Raw genomic sequence first — 15,843 nt, 5'->3', positions numbered from 1 at the left:
TACAATTATTCAAATTTGAAGCATAAGGAGTTGAATTGCATACAGTGGTGCTATGTTTATATAGGCTTAGAAGGATTTGCAGGGAAAGGATGAATAGTGTGTCAATCAACAGCCAGGGATCATACTTATGTGCTTACTTGCTGACTCACTTAGTGACTCACTCACTTACCCACTCACTCACTCAACTGAGATTATAATACTGCAGAGTTAAAGTTTTCCATACTTTCTAACTATGTAGGGAAAAAATACAGGTTCCCCAGGACCTGAGTTGATAATTATTATCTAAGGAAGGGAGAGAAATTGATGGCATAACTATAAAAGCCTTTTTTCTCTCTCTTTTTTATTTTATTTTTTTAGCTTTTATTAAATGCCAATACTGTGAAGACATTTTTGGCTATTGTTTTTTTTTGTTTGTTTGTTTGTTTGTTTTATTGGTTTCACTATAGCATTTTTCAAATGCTTGTTGTCAAGAAAAATACTGTTCTGGGTCAGATAGCCCTAAAATACCAAATATACTGGGATTACAGAGACTCAGAACTCTACAGGGAGAGGAATTAAATATTGTCTTTAAGGATAGAACTAAGTGGAAAAACACTTTTATGAAAAATACCTTGTACACCTCTTAGAAGCCCTACGTGTCCTACAAATATTTTGCATAGATTGCAAATGCACATAAGACAACAAGAAAAGCACAGGAGCAGAGACAACAGATATCTGTGCTATCTTGGAACCAACAGAGGCATTGAACAAGGGGTCTTCCTGAAGTTAAATTAGCCAATTTAAAAATCAAAAAGATCCAAATACATGTAAAAGGGGAGAGCTTATTGGCATAAACTAGATGATCTCAGGAAACACCAGGTGGGCTGGAAACCATTGCATTATCCCAGATGCATACCAGATGACACTTTGAATTCAAGATTCAATGCAAATCAAGCACAGATGCATGAAGCAGAAGATCAGTAAGGGCTTCAGATGAAAAGCATAATTGTAAATGAGGGAATTGGAAGTGAGGATAATTACATGGCAGTTTCTGCAAGTCAAAACAAGATGCTGATGTGGCCCTCTTCAGTGGAGACTCATGAGACACCTTGTCACACTTGACCTCTGATCAGGAATGTTTTGTTTTCCAATGGCTTTTGCTTCTCCAATATGCTTGGAGAAAAAGATCCAGCTAGTCTTGTTGTTATATCAGAAAATCCAATCACAGCTTCCATTTCTGTGGCATATGTCAGATAGCCCTAAGATACCAAATCTACTGGAATAATGGGTTTACAGGGATCAGAACTCTACAGGGAGAGGAATTAAATATTGTCAGTAAGAATAGAACTGAGTGGAAAAACACCTTTGTGAAAAATACCTTGTACAGGGAGAGCAATTGCTCTGGAATTTGTAATAGACCTTGTATTTTGAAGTGGTCAAACAGTATAAGAAACAATAACAGGACCCTCAAAAATACGAGATATAAAGTAGAGAATACCAAAATAGAAAATGTTTTATAGAGTCTTTGAGGGAGCTGGATTCTACAACACAGAAAGAGACTGGTACAGTACTCTCCATCCTTGACTACAGAAGGCAAAGCTGTGTTAAGTCAGTACTAATCTTGCTTTGCATGTGGTGCATTATGAGATGCTTTTCTGCTCACCGGGGTTGCAAAGCATGGTTATTTGAGGGACCATAGCATTCCTCACAAAAATTCACAAAAATACTCTCAAATGCTCCCATCGATATCAAACAATTGCAAACACAAAACAGGTTCATCAAAAAATGTATCTTTGTTAAATATAGGTGTGCAACAATTCATATGACTTCTTATGAGAAATATATTTGAAGTATATTCCCATTGGTATTTAATTTTATTTTAGTACACCTAGGTAACTAGGAACATGACCATGACTTCCTGTTTCACAGGGGTATAAGTATGCGGTAACATATAGGCCAAATTCCCTTAGTCATTCATAACAATGGGTAAGACCAAGGAATACAGCTGTGATGTGTGGCAAAAGGTTGTTGAGCGGGAAGTGGCTATAAGAAAGTAGCCCAAGCACTGAAAATGTCCATTTCCACCATCAGGGCAGCAATTAAGAAGTTCCAGCGGAAATGTTATGAATCAACACGGAAGAGGATGTGTCTATATTGTGTCAACACACTGTGAAGAGGATGGTTCGAGTGGCCAAAAAGCCTCCAAGGATCACAGCTAGAGAATTGCAGAAGTTAGGTGTGTCTTGGGGTCAGATAGTCTCCAAAAGTACAATCCAAAGTCACCTACATCAGGGGTTCCCAAACTTTTCCAGGGCAAGGCCCCTCAAATGGCATTAACCTTTGACCGAGGCCCCCCTTTTGCAAGATGTCTTTAAAACAGATAAAAAAATACAGAATTCTGAATATATATCCCCCACCCCCTTTTTTTTTTAATTAATAATTACATTTTACATATTTACATTACATTACATTAGGAATTGATTGTGTGTGTGTGTGTGTGTGTGTGTGTGTCTGAGAGTGAGAATTTATTTTTCACACCAAATTGTTGAGGCCCCTGGGCGGCCCCCACTTTGAAAACCACTGACCTACATCACCACAAGTTGTTTGGAAGGATTTCAAGAAAAAAACCTCTACTCTTATCCAAAAACAAACTCAAGCATCTTCAGTTCACTACTGGAACTTCAAATGGGATTGGGTTCTATGGTCAGATGAAACCAAAATAGAGCTTTTTGGCAATAAACACCAGAGCTGGTTTTGACACACACAGAGAGGTAGCCATATGGAAAAGTACTTCATGCCCACGGTTAAATATGGTGGTGGCTCTTTAATGTTTTGGGGCTGTTTTTCTGCCAGAGGGCCTGGACTTTTGTTAGGACACATGGCATTATGGACACTATCAAATATCAACAGATATTAAATGAAAACCTGACTGCCTCTGCCAGAAAGCTTAAAATGGGCCATGGTTGGATCTTCCAGCAAAACAATGATGCAAAACATACATCAAAATCAACACAAAAATGGTTTACTGACTGCAAAATCAAGGTCCTGGCCATCCTAGTCCCCTGAAAACCTGTGGGGTGAACTGAAGAGGAGAGTCTACCAAGGTGGACCTTGGAATTTGAAGGACCTGTATAGATTGTGTATGGAGGAATGGTCTCAGAACTCTTGCCATGTATTCTCCAACCTCATCAGGCATTATAGGAGAAGATTCAGAGCTGTTATCTTGGTAAAGGGAGGTAGCACAAAGAATTGACTAAAAGGGGGACAATAATTGTTGCATACCTATATTTAACTTTTTTTTTTTTTAAACCTGTGTTGTGTTTGCAATTGTTTGATATCCATGAGAGCAGAGTATTTTTGGGAACTGCTTAAACAAAATATCGAAAGGTTAAACAATAAAGACAATTTTTCACAGCCTTCTTTGCTCATATTTACCAAGGGTGTCAATATTAGTGGAGGGCACTGTAAGTTACTACAGATAATGAGTAGGGTTAGGGTTAGTTAGCTTAATTGTTCAAATTTGGGAAGGAGTTTGTCAGTGGAGCACAAATGAGAGATATCATCTAAGCCATTTAACTATATTGTCACTGTAATAAAATCTATTGCTTGTTGAACGTCTCATTCCAAAACCATGTGCCATTAATATGGAGTTGAAATTTCCTTTTGTTGTTACATATAACAGCCTCTGCTCTTCTGGGTAGGCTTTCCATTAGATTTTGAAATGCTGCTGTGGGAATTCTGTCCATTTAACTATAACACCACACCTTGACCAACTATGTTTTGGACCTTTATGAACCTTGCTTTGTGCACAGGGACATTGTCAAGTTGGAACAGGTTTGGACTAAGTGGCTTAGTTCTAGTGAAGGGATATCATAATGCTACAGCATACAAAATCATTCTAGACAATTGTGTGCTACCAACTTTGTGTCAACAGTTTGAGGAAGGCCCACATATGAGTGTGATAGTCAGGTTTCCACATACTTTTGGCCATATAGTATACCAATAAAATTCTCCTTTACTATGGTGCAGTTTATGAAAACTTTGTGTTGGTTGAGGAGTAAGATTCCTTTGGTATCAATTCTGCTGTCCCACCCTAAATCTGAACAGTGTGATTGAAGTTTAAATACTCCATGTAGACACTTAATTGCTCTAGTGGTGAGTGGGCCCCTGTATTTATCAGCCTTGGGCCACACATGTGACCCTGATAGGAGGTATATTGAGAGAAATGAGTTCCAGCTTTGCAGGTCTTAGTGGTGACTCTAGAGCTCACATTAATCCATCCTATTTTGCAGAGAGTCAGACTCCTCACAGTGACTTAACATAGTCAGCAGATAGATCTGCCACAACCAGAACTTCCCATTTTATGCACCCATGAAATGGCTAGAGACTTAATTTGTTTCTATATGTTGATGTACTTATTTTTTTTGACACAATTTGTTACCAGCCTGCAGCAGTTTTATTTTACCTTTTCCCGACAGCATTGAGAGCATTTGACTCCCCAGAGGTTTAAGAGAGAAACGCCATGAAGCAGTGAAATGAAACTACATCGAGAAACAGTAATTTAAAAGTTTTTTTCTTTTTACAATTCCCTCTAACCCTGCCTAATGTGCCTTGATATTCTTCACTTGCTCACCATTTCATTATACACATTAGAAGCCTTGCAAAACGCAATTTTTAATATTTACTGTTTTATTTGTGTCTACAGCACCAAGGTACTCATTCAAACAAAAACGTTTCATGGGGACTTGAAAAAAGAAGACACCAAGATTCACTCACCTATGCATCAGTATCAACTGCAAAAAAAATAAGCTCAAACATTTCTGAAAAATTAATCAAACCCTGAAAGCCATGTAGAATATGAAACTAGTCATAAAAACACAGAGACTAGACTGAAAAACTCATAAAACTCCTATAAATCTTGCCCACCATTACCAAATCTAAGAAATACAGAACAGTATAGACATATAGTAGAAATGTTTTCATAGAGACACTGACAGAACACTCTCTTTATAAGAGTAGATAGACAAATACCAACATTACATCCTTTATAAGAGAAGAAGCATAAGTGCAGGGTTTTCTATCTTCAATCCTAGCACCAAATGCAGCAGTAACATCTCAAAAAGCATCAGGATGTGCCTAGAATGTCAATGACTGTGGAAGTTTCTCCAATCAACTTATATGTCCTCCAGAGCTCTCAAACCCATGAAAGTTATTCATTTTAGCAGATGGGTAAATGAATTTACTCTTTTTAATCTGAGCTGTAACCTCTGGTTAGATGGCAATTTGATTGAAGTCCCTTCAACAAGTAAACAGCAAACATCATTTGCATATCGTTAGGGATATGTTAATTAGAGGGTTATTTTTCTTCCAGGTCTGGACACAAGAGATGTATGAACATGGATGGGAGGTTCCCTGTAAAAGACAGGTGCATTCGAGTGTACTTTTAAACAAAGTATAATTTATATGTTAACAACTTTATACACATACTAAATGTATTATTTGGAAACAACTTATGGCAAGTGTATTTAAATTATAATTAAGATATGTTTACATCTATTTTAAATGCATTTAGTTTTGAATGCCTTTGAATGCTTTTTATTAACAATTTAAGTTTCACTTAAGTAGATTTAATAATTAATTTGTGTAATTACATTTGAAGCACATTATAAATATACTACTGTGTACTTGAGCATAACATACATGCTTTTTAACATTATTATTGTTTGTGGAAATTGTATTATTTATTTGTAAGTTATGCAACAAAATCACCAATGTATTTATGCACTTGATTATGCTTTGTTTTCACAAGGGGGTGGGAAATAAAGTATACAGAAATGATTTGTTGTATGCTAAGCAAATAGTTGTTTAGTCCAATACAAACCTGATAACTACAATAGAGATTTTCAATAATTTTATTCAATGGTCTAAAGCTTTCAATAGTAGCTATGCACCATTCTCAAATGCTGGTACTCTGCTTGAGAATTGAGTGCAACATGCTTACTCTGCATGACAGCATATCAAACAGACTTAGTGAAACAGAGTGCCAGTAAATAACAGATGTTAACTTCCCACTCATACAGTGCCTACTAATATTGAGTTGTTTTACATACTTAAAAGAGCAAGAGGAAAGGTGCCATAAAAAAAGAAACAGCATTAAGTAGTGGTTAGCACGTTCGCCTCACACCTCCAGGGTCGGGGGTTCGATTCCCACCGTGGCCCTGTGTGTGTGGAGTTTGCATATTCTCCCCGTGCTGTGGGGCTTCCTCTGGGTACGCCGGTTTCCTCCCCAGTCCAAAGTCATGCATGGTAGGCTGATTGGCAGATAGACCTGATAGACCTCCTGATTAAAGTTTAAACAAAAAATATATTGGTATATCGATCGGTACAGGTATCAGCTGTAAAAATCCTGATCGGAACATCAGTATTGAACACCATTAAACTAAAGCGCTTTGCATCTGACTGGTAAATGAGCTCACTGAATCACATCCTATATGAGATTATCCGGATATATACACAATATACGCAGAGCAGTTCGAGAACTGACTCCAGCCAAGAACCATGACCGCGGAAAATGTCTAATAGTGTAGCTTTAAATATATTTAAGAGGAACAGACTTCAAACACTGAACATTGATGTTTATCGTATTTGTTTACAAGGTGGAACAGGTTAACGGTTGTTTTTTGCATACATTTTGCATGCATAATTTGTAAAATTAACTGAAAATATTACATTTAGTTTATCAGAAGGTAAATTAATTTGTCATGGCTCACACTATGTTCCTGAAGTCTGTCATAATTGGTCAGCTCAAGTTTTCTCATGCCTACTTGTGTGTTATATTGTGGCATGAAAAAACTTCATAAATGTGAAAGTGCAATAAAAATATGTTGTCATTAAAATCAATTAATAATTGTGATAAATAATTGAGATCTCAATATTGATCAAAATACTCGGATTATCATTTTGGCCATAATTGTGCAGCCCTAACAGAAACTACCAGGTTTGAGATTAAATATGCAAATTCATGAAAGAAATTCAGAAAATAATATAGTTCTGGGAGGCTGTAAATAATAATTAATGGAAATGACTGGGTAGACTTATTTTTGTGGCTATATATGCTATCTTTATACTGCATATATTTATCAAATTATCAAAGATATCAAATTCATGTACAGGTTATTGTGTGATGCATATAATATTGATACAAATAACTGCAATACCTACTCCTCCACTGACAGTTAGATGAGCTTAATGTATATAAATCTATCCTGGGGGACCTCATTTGAATGCTACATACTCATTTGTTTTAATCCAAGTTTCTGTTACACAATGCACTACAGTACACTGTACATTAAACTCCTGACTAAATGTCAGGAGCTCCTGACCAGCTTAAACTCCTGACCAAATGTCCCCATAAGCTTAAACTTGCTTACTGACTACCTGTTCTGCACATTTTTACTGTACAGTATATAAATTTTTCCTGACCAGATTTGCCCACTCTACATCTGTCTCCTACCTTGTTCCCTTCTTGTACTTATTACTTTATTTCTCTCATTTTACCCCTTCGCTCTTGTCTGTTTGAATGTCAGACAAAACAAAAGAGAAATAAAAAAAGAATGTGAATGAGATAAAACACAAATGATGAAATTCAAAACAAGTTGAGTGACAAATGATGAGTAAAAACTAGTTGGCACAATATCAAAGAAAACATGACAACAAACAAAGCACCGGCAAACTGACAATTTTTAAGGGATGACATGAGAAAAAGGCAAGATATTAGGCTTGTAGCATACTGAAATAATATGATGAGGAATAACATCAAGGTGAGAAGGAGGTGTTGAAGAAAGGGCTAAAGGATTTAAAAGAAAAAGAAGAGAAATGTGGATTGGTGGAAAATGGAAACACGTCCTGATGCATGATTTATACTGCAGTGAAAGACCCATTCCTGTGATTAGACACTTTCAGCTATAAATTGCTTCTTAGGTTTAATGAGGCAGAGCTGCAAGTTGGGGTTGGGTGTGTGGCACTTCTTCAAAAAAGAATTGAGAAATGGAAAGAAATTAATGACTCTGATGGCATTTCTTTTTTGCTGTGTTTTTCTCCTCAGAAAAGTGCTGGAGTTGGCAGTGTTTATCACTTTTAAATTTTAATTGTACTAGGAATGTTGATATCAATATATTTTGGGGTGTGTGTGAGTGAGAGAGAGAGAGAGAGAGAGAGCGAGCGAGCGTGTGAGCGAGAGACAGAGTTAATTCAGATGTGTGTGCATGGAAGCGTTCTTTGATCTGAAGTGAGAACAGCAAGGATATACAATGATGTGGGAAGTGCTTTGGCTTCCATCCTAATTGCATACTGCATAGTTGAACTGTCACATTCAGAAACCAAACACACCTGCTAAGCCTCAGCGGAATCTTCACAGAAAAAAGTTTGGAGTTATAATACAGAGTTATAACACCAGTTACAGTATAATCTCTAAAGCAGTGGCTCTGAATGACAGTTTCGAGTCAGTCCTGACAACACACAGAGTGTATTTCTAATACGCCTGGTTGTATAAAAGTGAACTGTTCTTCATTTTTTCTTCCCATGCCCTATGGCCGAGCAGGGCATGTCATGAGTTCTGCTTAAGCAAGCTGTCTTCTGTCAGGTGAAAGATAGCTACAAGGACTCGTCACATCAATATCCTAGCTGAGCTGTAGAGGGAGTCACACAGAGATCTCACAAGGGTGTTCACTTGTGTTCAGTTTGAGAGTGAATACAAAATGCTTTTGTAGCCTTGAAAAGGCCCTTTGTATACAGCCAAAGCTGTTCATTTTGTACTTACCTGGAAGGGGCAAAATCATGATCAAGAAGGTGGTTCATCCAAGGCGAAGGTCAACTATTGCATTCCATCTGTGAAGCCACCAAATGTTGGAATCTCAATTGCATAATTTCTTGAATTTGGGGCTGCTCTCATCTGAGGTGTATGCCTGGTGAAATAGAAAAAGGCAGACCCCCACAGTTTTCCCCTCTTTTGGTGCATTTCTTCCTTGGAGAAGGCTTGGACTCAATATACTCTATTTTAAACCACTGTATAATAAGAGCATGGCTAATCATATACACATTCCTGTTCTCTCTTGAGCTGTACACATACTCTTGTTGTCTGATGTGGTGTTAGTGCCAGATCCTGACACACATCTATTGTTGTGGATCATCTCACCCTCCAGATCTGTCTGATTCATCCTGATGCCCTTCTTAAAGCTTTCTGCACTCTGCCCACATGGATACCCTTTTAAGTAAAGTTATTTGGAAAAACTGGTAGTGATCTGGAAATCAGTTGTAATGATACATACTTCAGTCTCTTCATCTTTGTAGTAGTGCTTAAATAACTCCAAACCATACAAGCAAATCCCATGTGCAAGGAATGCTTGTCCAGCTTTCCTTAATGAAGATACCTTATGGGATTTGATTAACTATTGATTCAAATTTGCACAATTTCAGTTGAGTTTAGCTTTCTGGAATATTATTTTGGTTGTCTTATTAAAATGCCTTTGGCATTCTTTCTCTGTATATTTGAAACTACTCTGTATATTGTAACTACTTTTCAAAAACAGTATTATTTAATGTCCCGTATGTTCAGAAGCTGTGCACGACAGAGATCAAGTCTCTTAGAAAAGTAATTATTAAACTCACTAATGTTATTAATGAAGCCAGACCTCACCTGTATTATCTGCTAATTATTAAGTTTATTGCCCAAGGACAAAAAATGCAAGTCAAGTAGTGCTCACTCTCATGACTAAATAAATGAATAAACGAATGAAGGATCATATCTGACAGTTTAGATTTTGTTGGGACCTTTTCTTAGTTAATTTGTAGACAACTATAAATTGTCACGAGTTCCCCTTTAAGCAGGCGCGCTGTGGAGCATGTGAGCGCGCGTGCACGAGAAGGTGCGCGAGCACCTGCTTTTCCTTTGTAGACAATCGTGACATTTCTGCACGTGCATTTGTTTATGTTTCTGTTACGTCTCCTCCCCGTTCTGTCATTGGCTATTGTTTCATGTGTGTCTGAATCGCCCTCAGCCGTCAGCCATTACGAGGCTGATTATGTTTGTTCATATACCGCGCGCCTCCCAGCACACAGCGTGGAAAATTGAATGAGTTAGTCACTTAGTTTAGAGTCCTCACGATAGATAACCATAGTCTTAGTTTATGGCGTGTTTCATAAGTTTTGTTCACGCTGGTTTCTCCGCTACCAGTCCCGCGCTATTGTTCATGTTTCTTGTTTTGTTCCTCGACCCTGTATTTCCGTGTCCGCGACCTTGATTCCTGCCTCGCCCCTTTATGCCTGTTTGCCGATCGCCTGAACTTTGCATGTTACTGGATTACGTTTGTGGATCACGTTTTGGATTTGTCTGCCTGTCCCTCTCTTAAATAAACCTGTTCTACTGCGATTGCATCCTACCTTACCTTATCTCCGTTATGTCACGATACGTGACATAAATAGTCTTGAAAAGGTCTGGCATTTTTTCAATTAGGTAATACCTAAGACAACCTTAAGCTCATTTAAAAAAAAAAAAAAAAAAAACAGACCTCAGTAGTGTCAGATGGTCAACTGACTGCCAGTGGACAACAGAAACTGCCAGTAATATAATTAAATTAAGTATCTGTTAATTATCCAACCTGTTTTAGGACAGATGTGAGTATTCAGACCCTCCAGCCAGGCTTCCTTATGGAAAAAAATAGGCAGTAAATAACTTATCCATTTTAATTTAACTTAACATCATAAATTACAAGAGGCTCAGAAAGCAATGGGAAGATGGCCAAGGATTGCAGTTGTATTTCCAGCATTTTGTCATTAAACCATTTGACTTGTCTTTAGCAGTGATCAGTTCTTACTCACTTAAGTCATGGTTCTCATCTGGTGATCAATATAGTGATATACAGTAGATATAGTTTTCTAACAGTGTAATTAACAGGAAGGACACATCTGGGAGACCACAAGTGTCTGAAGTCTGCAGTTGCCAGTTTTGCTCTGGCATGTATCCATCATTAGATGGCACTATCCCATACACAAAACAAACATGCCCAAGGATTTAGTGACAAGTCCCATTTGAAATTGAGACCTTGGCTGACAAGGTGTGTAGGTGACTGATCCATTCAACTCACGAAAAATAGCAGGAGCTTGATGCCAACTCTGAGCTATTCTGAACAAAATCACTTTCATCTCCTCTCCCTCTGTTTTTCATGTGAGTTTTATAAATTTTCTTCTTGTCTCTTTTCAAAAGGCACCAAGATATTAAAATTTCACACAGAGCACACTGTCTCTGAAAGCACACTGGGAGACCAAAGTCTCTAACAGATATTGATTTCAGACTAGTGTGAGGTTTCTGACTGTTAGGGGGAAAATAGATCACTTCAAACTAGACACTCCGATATATAATGTTGATATTAGTAGTAGTAGTAGTAGTAGTATCTTTACACCAGTTGAGAACCATCACTTAATTTTTCAAAACTAGGTGTTACCCTAAATTGTACTTTGCATATTCTATAATCTTTCTTCACCACATATTTATATCCCTGCCAGAAATGTTTCCCAACCAACTGGATTTAATGTTATTTAACTGCCATTAACTTTTGGCTGAAACAACCTGCTCTTTTGAATATCAGCTACTTTTCTGTTCAGTACTGTTACATGCCTCCACTGTCTAGGCTCAGAACAGAACTAGGCAGGAACAAGCATACCCATTAGCAAAAGTAATTTTAATGAAAACATGTAAAAGGCAACCAAGAGCTCTCCTTTCCTGTCCCAGCACACCACAAAAATCAGACTGTTGTAACAATTAAGAATAACATTCATTTGGCAAGTTCAGCTACAAAAAAAGAGCTTCAAAAAGACTTCAGGAGGGGAGCAGGTCAAAATAACAACAGTTCTGACTCTGAGGGGGGGTACTTTCTAAACTTTCAAGAAGTCCCTCCCTCTCTAACCAAACACAGGAGAAAACAGGAGCAGGAATAAAAACGGCATCCGCCTCCCTAGTGCTTCCAAAATAACAATTAAATTAATTAACACCTTCCTAAAGTGTCAGTGAACTTAACTGACAACTTAAACATTACAAAATCTACTTTAGCCAACAATAAGTTGTACACCAACAACAAGAGGGGGGAGGGGGAACCACACAACAGCACACTTGCTAGCATCTGGACCAGGAGAAGCCAGCCTTAGCAGCCTGGAGACAAACAAAGGCCTCACCAAACAGCGTTTCCTCTCCAGATTTATTCTCAAGCTTTCCCTCCAGCAGCCAATCAGAGAAAGCCAGCCGTTGATGGTAAATAGTCAGCTGGTCTCCATTAAGCTTTGCACTGAGAAGAGAGAGGAGAGAGAGAAAGCGAGAGAGAGCAAAACACACACAAAAAACCCTGCACGAAACTAGTAAAAGAAAATAATTATGCCCTGGGACGTAATACCCCCATCACCAAATTTACAACCTGTGGCTTGTAAATACTTAAATTTCTTTCACACATACAGTAACACCTCAATCACCACACGTGTCATAGGCTCTAGAGAGTGCATCAGCCACCACATTCTTTGAGCCTTTCTTATGTCAAATGTTCACGTTATATTCTTGCAGACAAAGTGACCATCGCATCAAATGCTGATTTACATTGTACATGTGGGAGAGAACAACGAGAGGGTTATGGTCAGTATCCTCGCACTGAGGACTCCAAACAAATTTCTTCATAGTATTAAGCAAGTCCGTAAGGAGAGACACTAACGTTGCAAATTTTTTACAAAAGCCATGAACGATAGCACTCCACCATCCCCAAAAACCGTCATAACTGACTCTTGGTACTAGGAGTAAGGCATTTAATAATAGCAGCTACCTTAGCTGTAACAGGCTTTACACAACCTTGACCTATTTTTTTTCCAAGGTAAGTTACCACAGCTTTAGCAAACACACTTGCGGGTCTTGTCTGATGGATACAGCATTACCGACATCAATGTCATGAGACAACATACTAGTTCTTCCAGGAACATCAGATAACATGGCATGATATGTTTGTAACAACTTTACAATATTCTCACACTGACTCTTAGGTAAATAGGACAAATGAAACCTATGGGAATCCATGGGTTTGAGGTTCAGCTAGCATCAATCCATCACCATCATCAGGAAAATATGCAGGAACTACTGTAACACAGGGTTTAGACAGTGATGCAGAAGGAAGAGAGGGTTTAGTTACCTCAGGTGCAACATCGTGCTTTAACATATTATTATGGCATACTCTCTTCTTATGTCTGTGATCAGGGGTACCCAGTACATAATCTGTGTCACTAAGCACAAGAACACAAGAACACACTGAAGAACAGACTCCCCCAGCTAAAAACTGTGCTGTACTGCACTTTTGTCAAAGTATGTTTTCATCTTAGACTGTGCCATGACTAGATGAGTTCTTGCTACTTCATACTTTGTGCAGATGCTCTGGAAAAGAACTGACATAGTCTAGAACAGAGACAGGTACACTAATTTTACCTACTAACTGCTCCTTTAGCATCTTCAAGGGACCTCAAACATTGTGAGCAAACACTTGTGCCACAGGACTAAATCATAGTGACTCTTGAACAGACTCCCTCACAGCACACATGAGCAATGGTAAGCCATCCACCCAGTCTTTTCCGGTCTCTATACAGAAGGTGCGGATTACAGACTTTAGACTTTGATGAAAGCGTTTTAACGCTCCCTGTGACTCAGGGTGGTATGCACTAGACATTTGATGTGTTATCCCAACTCTTTCAATAGCTGTGCAAACACCTTTGAAGTGAAGTCTGACCCCTGATCGGTTTGAATTACTCAGGGCAAACCAAACGTGGTGCAAAATATTACGACCGCTTTCAGCACTATCTGTGCTTTCAACGTACGCTATAATACAGCTTCAGGGTAACGGGTTGCAGTACACATTATTGTTAAAATAAACTGGTGCCCATGTTTTGACTTTGGAAATCACAATCCTACACAACTAACTTCTCAAATGGCTCTCCTGTGATAGAAATTCGATGAAGAGGAGCTTTTGTAATGGATTGATTTGGTTTACCTGCATGCTGGCAGGTGTCACATGAGCGGCAGAAACTAGACATGGTAGCTTTTACTCCAGGCCAGTAGTAATATTTAGTGATACACTGAAAGGTTTTTGTGACACCAAGGTATCCAGAAAGAACATTTTCGTGTGCCAATTTTAAAACCTGGGAAAGATATTTGGAAGGTAGAACAATCTGATATGCTGTTTACCAATCATCTCCTTCTGAAAATTTTGGTTCCCACTTACGCATCAATACCCCATCATCTCATCATCCCAAAAGTACCCTTCCCTTGCCCTTAAGAGATTGCGATGGTCAACTGCAGAACGGATGCAGTTCACGAGTGTAGGGTCCGACTTCTGCACAGTAGCCAGATATTCCTTACCCACCATGGAAGGAAGTTTGGTTGTGAGCAGGGAATCATGGTCAGGCAATATTTTGGTCTCAATTGATAAATTACACTCTACCGGTTCAGGTTGCCCCATCAGGAAAGAATCAGAGAGATACATCTTGAAACTTTCTTGACTGGGACCGCGTAACTGCACAAGCTGGAAAAGCTAAGAGAAATTTCCCAGAAAGATCAGACGACTTGCACCTAACTGGCTTACTTATGACTATAGGACTGGGAAAGACATTACCACCTGCAAGGTCATTTCCTAGTATGAGGCTGACATTGTTTACGGGCGACTTTTTACACACACCCAATTGGACCAAGCCCGTAACCAGGTCTGACATCAAGTTAATGGTGTATAACGGAACACTAATGCAGCCCATCTCGATAGCATGCACAAGGACATATATGAAGCCGTATATGAAGCCTCAGAGAAGGGCAAAATATCCTCGAGAATGAAGGACTGAGCTGACCCAGTATCTCTGAGAATCTGTACGCACTCGACTACAGAATTGCTAACTAGAGATACATAACCTGTCAGAAGAAACGGAACGGACTATAGGATGAAGTGTCATCAAGAAACAAATCTGGAACAGCTTGTACAAGTGCAGTGCTTTTAGGTTTTGCATTTGCGGTTTTCTGTTTCCAACCTGTACAATTAAATATCATATGGCCAGGTTCAAGCCAGTAAAAGCAAACCCTCTTTCTTTCCACACTTTTTGAGACTGCTTTCCCCCCACTACTAGGCATACTGACCTTAAATCAGACTGTATCCTGAACTTCAGACTCCGTAGCTAACGAAGTTTTAGTTTCACACCCAGAAGAGAAGATGGTTTGGTGGGAATTCATCAGCAAGTACAGCTGCATCAGAAAGCTTTGATACTTTTTGTTCATTTAAATGCACTATAATATTTTCAGGTACGCAAGTTTTAAAATATTCCAATAAGACCAATTCTTGTAACTATTCATAAGTGGTAATCTTACTGGCAGTACAACTGCTAATAGATTATCCTCATTCCAAATCCAATACATTATGAAAGGCAAGAAGCTTTATTTTATCAAGGCAAGAAGCTTATTTGACATTTGCAAAATGACCAATGTGAAATGCTCCCTTCAGTAGTTTTATTTATTGAAATCAATCAAGCTCATTAATCTTCATTCATGTCCACAATACTCATTTAATTTTCCTTTGTTCTCTTAAATATCAGATATAATTGCACCCTGGTCATGTCCCTGTTGCTTTAGACTTGGTTTGAAAGACTAAGTCAGTGAAAACAAATCAGCACATAATGAGAAAATGGTTGCTCTCAGTCGATATAAATTTCTTTGAGGGTTCTAAGAGTAGTCACAGTAATCTCAGAAACTGTCATTGTTCATTGTACTAATTAAGTAATCATTTATTTAGATTGCTTTCCTTCGATCAT

The sequence above is a fragment of the Ictalurus punctatus genome, chromosome 23, assembly GCF_001660625.3.
Source record: "Ictalurus punctatus breed USDA103 chromosome 23, Coco_2.0, whole genome shotgun sequence".
Classification (NCBI taxonomy): Eukaryota; Metazoa; Chordata; class Actinopteri; order Siluriformes; family Ictaluridae; genus Ictalurus; species Ictalurus punctatus.
This window is presented reverse-complemented; position numbering follows the sequence as displayed.